Source organism: Panthera onca, chromosome B1 (assembly GCF_046562875.1).
Source record: "Panthera onca isolate mPanOnc1 chromosome B1, mPanOnc1 haplotype 2, whole genome shotgun sequence".
NCBI classification, from domain to species: Eukaryota; Metazoa; Chordata; class Mammalia; order Carnivora; family Felidae; genus Panthera; species Panthera onca.
In genome coordinates, this window is record NC_138342.1 from 103,650,720 (window position 1) to 103,663,600 (window position 12,881).

Here is a 12,881-nt window from a genome sequence, read left to right on the forward strand (position 1 = left end):
AGCTGATCTGGACAGTGAAGGATGAGAAGAGCTTCAACAGGGAAAGAAGAGAAGTAAGGGTCTTCTAGGTATAACAGGGCCAATGCTTTATAGCATAACCTCTGGTATGAAGGAAATGTAACATTTTAAATTTCTTATAACTAAACTTAGTCTTTACCTTTTGACATATGAATTACTTTGAGCTAGAGGCGCCTGGATGGCTCAGTCGGTTGAGTGTCTGACTCTTGATTTCAGCTCAGGTCATGATCCCAGGGTTCTGGGATCGAGCCCAGCATTGGGCTCTGCACTGAGTATGGAGCCTGCTTGAGACTCTCTCTCTCTCTCTCTCTCTCCCTCTGCCCCTCTCCCCTGCTCATTCTCTCTCTCTCTCTCTCTAAAATAAAATTTTAAAAATTAAACAGAAAGAATTATTTTGAGCTTAACTATCATAAGTGTCCCCAGAGGCAATTCTAATCTCTTCCCAGAGAGAAGCTGAAAAGTTGACACCACACCCAAATATTGTCACAAACTGTCATATCTCCCATCTGTTCTCCTAAGGGTCCTTTTATCTTCCAAAAAGACATCTGTGTTTCTGTAAATGCCTTCTGCCTTCCCTTCTAGGAAGTCATTTGTTCTCCCAGAAGTGCCCCCTGCCCCTCCTCATAGTAACATGGTATATAAGCTCAAATCTTACCACTCCTTTGGATATTCACTCCCAAAGGAAGTCCCCTGCACTTAAAATTAATAAATTTGTATTTTTTTCTTTTGTTAAATCTGTTTGTTGTCAGTTTAATTCATAGAACCCCCAGCTATGAAACCTAAAAGGGTATAAGAAAAGTTTTTCTTCCCCTACATGTGTCACCTGATATCTCAAAACATAATCTAGTTGACTCCAGTAAATTCAATCATTTCAGTAAGTTTCTTAGTTATTTCAAATTTACACTTGGTCAGTCATTCAAAAATTTTCCCCAACCCCTCAATTCTTCCAAAGTGACATCTGTTTGGGGGAGTGTCTTAGTTAGATTCCCTAGAAGCAGAGCCTGAAGCAGAGATTCTTCTGGAAGTGACTGAGGGAGTGCTCATAGAAGAAAGTTGTAAAGGGCATCTGGCAGGCTCAGTCAGAGCATGTGACTCTTGATCTCAGGGTTGTGAGTTTAAGTCCTGCATTGGGCAAGGAGCCTACTTTAAAAAAAAAAAAAAAAAGAAGAAGAAGAAAGTTGTAAGGAGGTGAGATTAAGCAGGATACCTCAGGAAGAAGCTAAGTACAATGAGATTTCTGCTGAAATCTAGCCTTGGCTTGCCAGTGAGCCCTGGACTGTGAATGACACCATAAAGTTGACACCCCTGAGGCAAGAGAGACAGTTTTTTGTACCCATGTCAGTCAGCCATTGATTTGCTGGTTGGGATGGGGTGGAGGTGACCTCCCAGATAGTTTTGGTAGTTCCTTAATGAGGACAATTCTCTGGAGAAGGGTGGCTCCAAAGGGTGAGCTATTATCAGCCAACCCTCACAACAACTGAGGATGGTGTACTGGTCAAATGAAGAGGATTGGATAAGACCAACAGTGTCTACTAGCAGAAGCTTCTAAGGTATCCAGGCATTAGGCCAGTGTTCTAGATAGTGGGTCTACCACTCAATCATCTAGCAGTCTCCATTTATCAGCAGTTACTGACACTTGTGCCACATAGATGTGCTATTCCATTTGGTTTTCAGGTGGCCATCATCAACTGAGACATAACTGATCAACGGAGACCTCATCTGATCCCCAGATGCAGCCAGGGTAGCATGTTTGCATCCTACCCTGAAAGCCATGCAGCCCATTTTCTCTCTCTCTCTCTCTCTCTCTCTCTCTCTCTCTCTCTCTTTTTTTCTTTCTTTCTCTCTCAACCCTTTCTTTCCTCCCAGGGCCTGGAAAGCACTGACTATGCATTGTACCTTGCTAGGGAATAAGGTGTGTATGGCTCTTCTGAGGCTTACTGCCATCCCAGAGATACATCTTGGGACACACCCCAGTCTTGGTATTTTGAAAACTTTTTGGTAGATTCTTTTCAATTGTCCCCAGGGGTTTCAATCCCATAAGGAAGTATAACAAGCCCCTTTTCTGACCCTTATGCCAGCCATTTCCTCTGAGTCACTTTCATCTCCTCTGCTGGAGCAATGCTTTTCTAGTCTGTGGCCTGGATGGTTCTTCATCTACTTTTTCTACAAGATATTGTTTATGTTAAACTTCATTTAGGGGATTCTTCTTACTGATACTTAAAACTAGCTTTTTTGGAACTAAAAAAATGTTTTCTCTTTTAAAAAGCCCTGATTTTGTCTTTTCTTTCTTAACTATTGTTCCAGCTCTGGGTTTCACAATGTATTCTTGAAACATAAAAGCTGAACAATAATTGTTTCTTTGTTTTTGCATTCCTGCTTTAATAATTCTAATCCTCCTTGAGGCAGTGGATGCCTCCAACCAAAGAATAGACCCTCTGAAACAAAGAGGTTTTCAAAAGAGAGGGTGTAACCCTGCCATGGCCATAAGAGGCACAGAAAACTGTAGGTCCCATCTTGGAGATACTTGAAGGATAGCAAGTTTGCTAAAGAGGGGGCAGTGTGCCAGAAAGGCAGATGGAAAATGAATGTGGAAAGAAATCAAGATGAGAGGTTTTAGAAGTTTCAGTTTTGTGCTCAGTAGGGGAAATCCCTAGATCACTTCACTTCGCTTAAGGCTGCGCTTAGGAGGGCATGTCCAGACTTGCAGAATCTGGATCCTGGAGAAGAGAATAAGATGGAAAAGAATAGGAAGAGAATCCACTCTAAAGTTGTTCAAGATATTTAAAATAAGTAGCAATGAATATTTGGCCTAGGTCCCAAATGCCTACTACTAGAATTTAAAAGATATGAGAATTTAGTTCAAAATATATGTGACAGTTAAATAAAAAGAGTAATATGGAATAAGTAAAGGGAAAAATATTACTTTTCTTCATTCTAAGAAATATAGATGAAAAAGTATTGTCATTTTGGTTTAAGAACTAGAATTAATGGCATGGTTGAAAATGGGCTTTGAATCCTAAAATTCATATGGAACCACAAAAGGCCCCGAATAGCCAAAGTAATTTTGAAGAAGAAGACCAAAGCAGGAGGCATCACAATCCCAGACTTTAGCCTCTACTACAAAGCTGTCATCATCAAGACAGCATGGTATTGGCATAATAACAGACACATAGACCAATGGAATAGAATAGAAACCCCAGAACTAGACCCACAAACGTATGGCCAACTCATCTTTGACAAAGCAGGAAAGAACATCCAATGGAAAAAAGACAGTCTCTTTAACAAATGGTGCTGGGAGAACTGGACAGCAACATGCAGAAGGTTGAAACTAGACCACTTTCTCACACCATTCACAAAAATAAACTCAAAATGGATAAAGGACCTGAATGTGAGACAGGAAACCATCAAAACCTTAGAGGAGAAAGCAGGAAAAGACCTCTCTGACCTCAGCCGTAGCAATCTCTTACTCGGCACATCCCCAAAGGCAAGGGAATTAAAAGCAAAAGTGAATTACTGGGACCTTATGAAGATAAAAAGCTTCTGCACAGCAAAGGAAACAACCAACAAAACTAAAAGGCAACCAACGGAATGGGAAAAGATATTTGCAAATGACACATCGGACAAAGGGCTAGTATCCAAAATCTATAAAGAGCTCATCAAACTCCACACCCGAAAAACAAATAACCCAGTGAAGAAATGGGCAGAAAACATGAATAGACACTTCTCTAAAGAAGACATCCGGATGGCCAACAGGCACATGAAAAGATGTTCAACGTCGCTCCTTATCAGGGAAATACAAATCAAAACCACACTCAGATACCACCTCACGCCAGTCAGAGTGGCCAAAATGAAGAAATCAGGAGACTATAGATGCTGGAGAGGATGTGGAGAAACAGGAACCCTCTTGCACTGTTGGTGGGAATGCAAATTGGTGCAGCCGCTCTGGAAAGCAGTGTGGAGGTTCCTCAGAAAATTAAAAATAGACCTACCCTATGACCCAGCAATAGCACTGCTAGGAATTTATCCAAGGGATACAGGAGTACTGATGCATAGGGGCACCTGTACCCCAATGTTTATAGCGGCACTCTCAACAATAGCCAAATTATGGAAAGAGCCTAAATGTCCATCAACTGATGAATGGATAAAGAAATTGTGGTTTATATACACAATGGAATACTACGTGGCAATGAGAAAAAATGAAATATGGCCTTTTGTAGCAACATGGATGGAACTGGAGAGTGTGATGCTAAGTGAAATAAGCCATACAGAGAAAGACAGATACCATATGGTTTCACTCTTATGTGGATCCTGAGAAACATAACAGAAACCCATGGGGGAGGGGAAGGGAAAAAAAAAAAAAAAAAAAGAGGTTAGAGTGGGAGAGAGCCAAAGCATAAGAGACTGTTAAAAACTGAGAACAAACTGAGGGTTGATGGGGGGTGGGAGGGAGGGCAGGGTGGGAGGGAGGGCAGGGTGGGTGATGGGTATTGAGGAGGGCACCTTTTGGGATGAGCACTGGGTGTTGTATGGAAACCAATTTGACAGTAAATTTCATATATTAAAAAATAAAAAAAAATAAAAAAAAATAAAAAAAATAAAAAAAAAAGAAAATGGGCTTTGTACTTTAAATAAAAAGTACAACTCCAGAAACTCACCAGTGTAAACTGAAGCTTAGACACATAATCCTTAGCTTCAAATATTTGGGTCAAAGAAATTTGTCAGAGTAAAAATTTTCTCTACACTTCAAGATTCTTCTAGCTGGTCTAAGAATTAAACTGACTTGTGACAGATTAACAGGAGGAAAAGACCAAAGTTTAATTACGTGCTCGTGGAGGCCTAATAATGAAATTGAGATCTAAAGAAATGACCAAGGGCAGGCAGTTTTTATACTTTCTAGACAAAGAAACAGTAAGTGAGGAATTAAGAGGACAAAGGAAACATGTTTGGGAGCTCCAGTTAATAAAGTATTCTAAACAGAATCTGGGCTGAGGTAGTAAATGAGTAAAAGTAACAAGGTTTGTTTATACAGCCTTTTTAGCTCCAAATTCCCTATCTCTGGTGAAAAGGATGTCTCTTTACCTCCTGGTATAGGGAGAGTACCTTTCATATGGGATATTTATTTTCTGCTTTTTGGAGACAAAAGGGGACCAGAATGTTCCCCCATGTACTGGCTGTTTCTTAAGTAACTTTTCCTTCAAAATAATCAATATGCCAAAGTGGCACATTTTAAGGAAACCTGTCCTCGCCTCCTATAGAAACATTTGCAAGTTTTTTAAAGCACTTTTCCCTGTTTATAAATAAATACTAAGTTTGTCTTTTACTTTTTTGGGCTTTAATTGATAATTCATTATCAATCAGACAGCTCTGTATTGGTTTAGAGTTGATAATCATATTGTTAATATTTGCTGAGTGCTTATTATATGCACTTCACATGGAATAACTCAATCCTTACAAGAAACTGCTGAGATGGATACTATAGTATGCCTGTTTCACAGCTGAGGAAAGTGAGGAAAAATTAACAAAACAAATACTATGTACAGGTACTACATTCTTTGTATATAATATTTCATTTTCTCCTTTAAAAATAGCTATGAGATACTATTATATTCCCCATTTTATAGAAAAGGAAATTGAGACTCAGATGAATTTGTTTTGAGGTGATGCAATTAGTAAGTGATGGAAGAAGAATTTTAATCAAGTCTACCTGTTAAACCAAATTCCTGGCTCATATAATGTTGAAAAGCTAGAAATAATAATAACAACCCTTACTAGACAACTCTTATCACCTATACACTTCCTAAGCATCTTCCCACAGTTTACCACTGTTAGGAGCCCAAACCCTCTTTTCCTTTGTCTATTCACTTCTTCACAATTTATTGCCCTTTGTTAAAATGATACATAAACCCCCAGGTCTAACTGCCCCTTTGGATTTTCATCTCCTTTCTATGGAACCACTTTGCACCTAAAAATATTAACATAAGTGAAGAAACATATGATTTATCTCCTGTTAATCTGTCTTCTGTCAGTTTAGTTTGCAGGCCTCCAGTGAACCTTAGAGGGTAGAGTAAAAGTTTTTTTCTCCCCTGCACTTGTCAGCATTGTGTTACTTGTACGTCTTGTTTTGGTAATAAGAAAAAAAAATAATAGAAGAAGTAATAAGAGAAAAGGCATTAAATGTGGAAGTGGGAGTATTAGAATATATACATATACACACACATATATATACATATATATGTATATATACATGTATATATATGTATATATACACACACGTGTGTGTGTGTGTGTGTGTGTGTATATATATATATATATATATATATATATATACTTTATTTTCTAATTGCCTGCCTGCCTGCTTTTTTTCTTGTCTAAATAATTTGGTCTCAAAGACAATAGGTAGAGTTGAGCAAAAGTAAGCATTCACACTGGACAGTGGATGTTAGTGGCCCAGCACAAGGAGGTGGAGCTCAAGAGGGATGAGAAAAACATCTGCATGGAGTAGGGGTGGTAGCAGTGGTATGGTAAGTGGAGTCCAAGCAAGATAAGGACAGCATCTGTACAAGGGAGAAATCACCCAACGTGGGATATTGCAGGCAGAATGAGGTGAGGAGAGTGCCCCCTCAGGGGACAGTGGTGATGAGAAGAGATTGATTACATGGAGGGTTGATCCAACAAACAAATATATTGAGTTAATGGGAGCCAGGTTTCCTACTCTTAGAATAAGAAGATACAAATATGGAAAGGGATAAAACTGAAATAAACCCTGTAGTTATAAGATTAGAATAAATATACCAGTGGTTTCGTGCTTTCCATAGCATGTGTGTATACGTGTGTGCACACACATATATGTAGACATATATTTCCTAGCTCTCTCAGTTGAGAAGGCCTGAGAACAGTGTCATTGCAACACTGAGCATACCTAGTGTTTAGATCTCAGTTTCTAAATAATATTATCTATAAATAATAATAATAATAATAATAATAATAATAATAAAACAAAACCAACCAAAAAAAAAAAAAAAAAAGCAGAGGTCTTTGAAGATATATTTGATTCCAAGACTGGGGCAAGAAAAGTGCAAGGTAAGTCTGTAACATTTCATGTATGTAACAGAAAATAAAAAAGAATTCAAAGATTGATAGGGATACATCAAAAAACCATGAGTAACAGTGATGAGGTATAACTAGAAAGATGAGGCAACCATCCTCCCATCCCAGCTCAACAGGATGTGATACTATATAGGGTCTTATACTTTTTCCATAGTAGATAGAATATCAGCCAGTATTTCGCATGATACTTACACCACATTTTAAATGACTCTTCTACCATATACATGAAGAAACAATTCACACAAAAGTTATCAGTAAATTATGTACATGAGGTACTTTACCACAGCATATTTGTAACAGCGGGAAAACACCATCTAAATGACCCGGAATAGTGGGTAGCGAAATGAGGTATACACATACCAACTTGATGACATTTAATTCTTAAAATATGAATTCTGTAAATAATGTAGAAAGATAGGAAATTATGATGGTAAGTAAGGAGAATAGAATATAAAAATATTCCTAGACTATGATTGCAAGAGTGCAAAGCATAAATAGACATTAGCCAATGAACAAAATAAGAAGGGAACACAAACGAGAATAACTGATGTCTGAGGCTAGGGGAATTTGGGTGAAGTCTTTTTTTGTATTCATTACTTTTGTTGTCATACAGTTGCTTAAGCAATAGATGAAATCAAAGGTCTAAAACAGAGAAACAAATGGGTGGAAGTAGAAGAGACAAACATTAGACAGCCCTTTAGGAATTTTGCTGTAGAAGGAAGCAGAAAATGGGTAGTATCTGAAAAGTGGTGTGGAGTCAAGGGAAGAGAGGGTCCTTTTTGAAGACAGGAAAAAGACCTATATATTTTTATGCTGATGGGAATAATCTAGTGAAAAGGAGGAAAAGTGATGCTGGTGAAAATTCCTTCAAGTAAGAGGAAATGTGACCCAAGGCTTAGGTGGGAGGGGGCAGAGGACAGGTCCGGGGCCAGATAGAGTGTATGAGAGCAGATATAGGTAGGTTGGTTATTTCGTGGTGGGAAGGGAAGGAATTATATTCTGATTGATTTCATCATCTTTGGTAAAATAAGAAGCAAACAAGGTGTCGACTAAAAGTGGGGGTTGTTGGAAGTTCAAGAAAAAAGAAATGTTGAAATGGTCTTAGAGATTGAAAGAGTTGATGGACCTATACAATATGGTTGGATTTCCTGACAACAGGAAATCCTGAGGGTCTACTTGAGGTTTGTGCAATAACAGATCTTATTGATCTACCCCATGCAAGACAACCTGTCTCAACTATATAATACCTCAAACACATAGTCTTTCTTTTTTCCTATGATTCTTAAAAAGTTCAGTTTCAGTATCATCAATTGCTATTATACTCCCTTTTCATTTTATGTGTGAACAGTGACGTTGAAAATACCCTGTGGACAGTAGTCTTGCATTGTTAGCTTACATTTACTCTTTGAATGTGTTAATCTTAATATAAGAAGAGCTCTAGAAACATCAGAATGAGCTAACCCTAGGCACTGACTCCACCACCCATCAGAAGCCATGACCTGTGATTTATGGGTGTGAATTAGATCGTAGATTCTCCAGAGACTTGATACCCTTCAGCAACTGCAAAAAATAAAGAAATCTGTATCATATTGCTTTATATGAGTGATGTAGTTTTGTTTTGTTTTGTTTTAATCTGATGGCTTTAAGTGAAGACAGGGCCACACAAATTGCATGACTAACCCCGCTCAAAAGTTAGATACTTTTTGCAGCCTACACACTGATGTCATTAAGAGTACTTAATACCAGTGATGTGGCTATGATTGCACACTGGAATTTATTCTAAGTGGATCAGGAAATGGGGAAGAGAAATGAACAGGGAACTCTGAGGGGAAACAAACACTTTAGAAGAAAAAAATAAATTAAAATTAAGGCAAAATAATTGACCAAAAAAATTGGTCAATGTATGTATGTGTGTATATATATATATATATATATATATATATATATGTACACATATAGATATATATTTTTTTAACTTATTTTGAAAAAGAGAGAGTGAGAGAGCACAAGCTCTCTATAGCCTATCTGGTAACAGACCAAACAGTGCTTTGAATTTGCTGTTTTGGGCACTTCTCAGATAACATTGAAATGATTGTGCCTCAGTACTCACCACACTTAAGACTAATGAATCAAAAAACAAAAAATATAAATGTTCAATAAACTCATGAAAAAAGTGTTCATTTTCTATAATAACTTTAAAAGTTATAATAACTTTCAACAGTGAACAGCTATTTTTTCCATGTCAAATAGTTCAATGATTGTATTTAAGATAATTACCCGAGATAAAGAGAATGTAGAAAAAGGGGATTTTCACCATGCTTTTGGGAAAGGTACAAATTGACACAACTTTTCCAAACCAGCTTGATACAATGTACCCAAACTCTGAAAATATTCATTTATTCAAAGGTATTATTGAATGTTTCCTATATCAAGGGCTAGAAATCACATTCTATCAGTGAATAGACATTACATAAATAATTACAAGTTCAAGGAGTCTTGTGAAAGGAAATAAATGCAAGGAATTGATCCTAAGAAGTAACCAGAATTATGCAATAAAATATAATTTAAACAGTGAGAACTACCTAAATGTCCACAGTGGATTACATAAATTTTGGTATACCAAATGCAGTGGAATAATGTGGTGGCACTAAGAACAAACTTACAGGAAAATACTTAATGACATATAAAGATGTTCATAATACACTGGCAAATGAATAATAATGGTATAGAAGTGGGTTCAGTATGGCCCAGTTTTGAAAAACAAAGCCAAAAACACCCAAAACATATCTCTATCCTTATCCATTTATCTAAGAAGGATGTCCCAGCAAAATGTTACTAAATGATAATTGCCGCAACAATATTTCCTTCTTTGTGTTTATTGTCATGAACATTCTTACTGTTGTAAAAATGATAATAATAAGTATATAATTGAACTCAAGATAACTGATATTTAAGAGAGAAGACTTAAGGAACATATTAATCAACCACCTTTCCAAATTATCTAAAATCTGTCCTAGTTTAAATTAGATCAACAGAATACAATGTTCCTGAAATACATTTTTTAATCCCCTACAGAAATGCTTTTACAGAGTTATGACTGAATGTCGAATTCTGCTTTATTAAGGCAATCTGAAGAACATTTTCTTAATCTTTGGTAAAATTACAGTTCACTTACATTGGCCCTTATATTACTCACTGCTCATTTTATAAGACGCTGCTTAACAGGTTTGTAAAGAATTCATGCCAGTCAGGAACTTTTCAGTGAGCTGTTATCAAACAGCACAAAGTTTAGAACACGCTCATTTTTTCTCATTACCTTGTCTGCAGGAAGATTAGAGATAATTCAGTGACTGATTAATGTAAAGATCTAGCTTCTGGTACAATTCTGCCTGCTTATTTTTATAATTTTGAACTCTTTGTCTTCAATAGACAAGTTACCTTAAACTGTTTTTCGAAATAGACACACTAAGTAGAGAGATGCAGTACTGGAAATTAGTATTCTTTTGCTATTTGTGTATATGTGTAATGCGAAGGTTGTAAAATAGTTGTCTTTGTAATAGTCAAAATGTTTTTCCAAGTTTGTTTAGCCTTTTGCATGAGTAGTAAGTGCATTAACTTTAGCTGAGTCTTTTTGAGTTGCAGTGGTTCGAAATTGAATCTTCACTATAATTTCATTTCTCGATTAGTAAACTATTGGCCAAAACATTAGCTTTTCAGAAAGCATGATGTTCTCAAAAGTTTAAAATTAATGAAATACATTTTTAAAAGTTTCTTGAGTTATTCTGAGAGAGAGAGAAAGTGGGGGAAGGACAGAGAGAGAGAGGGAGAGAGAGAGAATCCCAAACAGGCCCTGTACTGTCAGCACAGAGCCCTACATAGGCGCTTGATCACGCAACGCATGAAATCATGATCTGAGCCGAAATCAAAACTCTGACACATAACCCACTGAGCCATCTAGGCACTCCTAATGAAATACATTTTTAAATTTTTATTTTATTTTAATTCCAGCATAATTAGCACACAGTGTTATAATAGTTTCAGGTATACAATATAGTGATTCAACAATTCTATACATTATTTAGTGCTCATCATGATTAAGTATACTCTTAATCCCCTTCACCTATAATGAAATATATTTTTATCATAGAAGAAATATTGACAAAACATTTGAAATTTTCAAGTCTAGTGAACTCCTGTCCCAGTTTTTCTTTTTCTTTTTCTCTTTCTTTCTTTCTTTCTTTCTTCTTTCTCTCTTTTTTAATCATTACTCATTCTTTCTGTATTAATTTTGTGAGACCTTAACCTTAAGAATACTAATTTGAGATAAAATTTTGTACTCTCCCAGTGACTAGGGGCTGAGGTGTTTAAATGACCTTTTTCATCCCAGGAGACGATTGCCTGTAGGTCAGACTTGAGGTCATTGGCTGGACAGTTACAAAGTCATAGTTTTGGCTGAGGTTATAGTACACTTGGACTATAGACAAAGCTGATGCTTCCTCACTGATGAAAGAAAAAAATATTCAATCCTGTCCTCTGAACACAAATAAGAACAACTATAACCGGCCAGTTTGGGTGGGTTGGAGTTTATAATATTTCTAAATCTGGTATGCATTGCTTTTTGACCATATGTGGTCAGGTTACAGTTAAATGTTTGGGAAGATTTCTGGGAAAATAAAAAGTATTTCCAAGAAAGGAGAAAGAATCTTTGAATTGTAAAGATGGAAGACCCCTACAGTGATCTTTTCTTTTGTATCCAGAAAGACTAACAAAGGAAGAGTCCTGAGTGGATACTCTATTTGGAGAACAGAAGGAAAAAGTGTTCCTGTAACTTCCTGTTGTAATGTACTCTAATTTTGTCTTTGAATAAAAGAACCTGATGCTACATGGGAATTTGCATGATCACCACAATACATGATTATGGTAATCAGAGTTGCCCAGTCTTGCAAACCATCTATCTTGTCAGTGTCCCTTTAAGATGTAAATTTCCAGATGTGATCTGTTACAGTTCAGAGGAATTGTAACCTCCAATCATCTGGTCGTTAGATATCTACTCGTAAAGCCCAGTTATTTTAGTGTCTTTGGAGATTACTTGCGCTACTGATTTCTATTAACTGCGTGTTCTTATAGGGAGCTAGGGAGTGCAGAAGTCACCAGGGAGCTGTGCCCTGGAATCCCACAGGATGTAGGTAGAGATGACTGACACACAGCATCTTTACATTCTGGACCCTGTGCATTTACTTTTTTTTTTTAAAGGAATTTCATATCAAGTTATCATATTTTTCTTACTATATATATTATAAAACATGTTATTTAAATGGGAAAAGGTAGTTACATGCATATGATTAAAAATCAAGTAGTACAAAAACAGGACAATTAAGAAGTCTTCTTTTGCAATTTCTAGTCCCCAGTTCTCCCCAGAGACAGACATTCCTGAAGTACTCTATGCCTATAAAAGCATGTATGTTGTGGGTACATGCATGTTTTCCTGTCTTTCCCATCGTGAAAATGAAAGCACGCTATACACATGGCAGCATATCTTATGTTTTTCACATTTTCAATATACCTTGGAGATCATTCCATAGCCATACATATAGATTGACTTCATTTTTTAAAAATGCTTATTTATTTTTGAGAGAGAGAGAGAACACACACACACACACACACACACACACACACACAGGGGAGGGGCAGAGAGAGAATCCAAAGAGGGTTCTGTGCTGACAGCAGAGAGCCTGATGTGGGACTGGAACTCACAA

At 36.9% G+C, this 12,881-nt stretch overlaps 1 protein-coding gene across 1 annotated transcript in view; it reads left to right on the forward strand.

Annotated features, from left to right (window-relative positions):
- The window catches only part of BBS12 (Bardet-Biedl syndrome 12), a 69,623-nt gene extending 57,608 nt beyond the window's left edge, over positions 1-12,015 (forward strand). The window contains exon 5 of the transcript XR_009616192.3: positions 11,883-12,015. The gene's annotated coding sequence lies outside the window, so the exon portion shown is untranslated. The remainder of the gene's footprint in view (positions 1-11,882) is intronic.
- Positions 12,016-12,881: the final 866 nt, after the last annotated feature.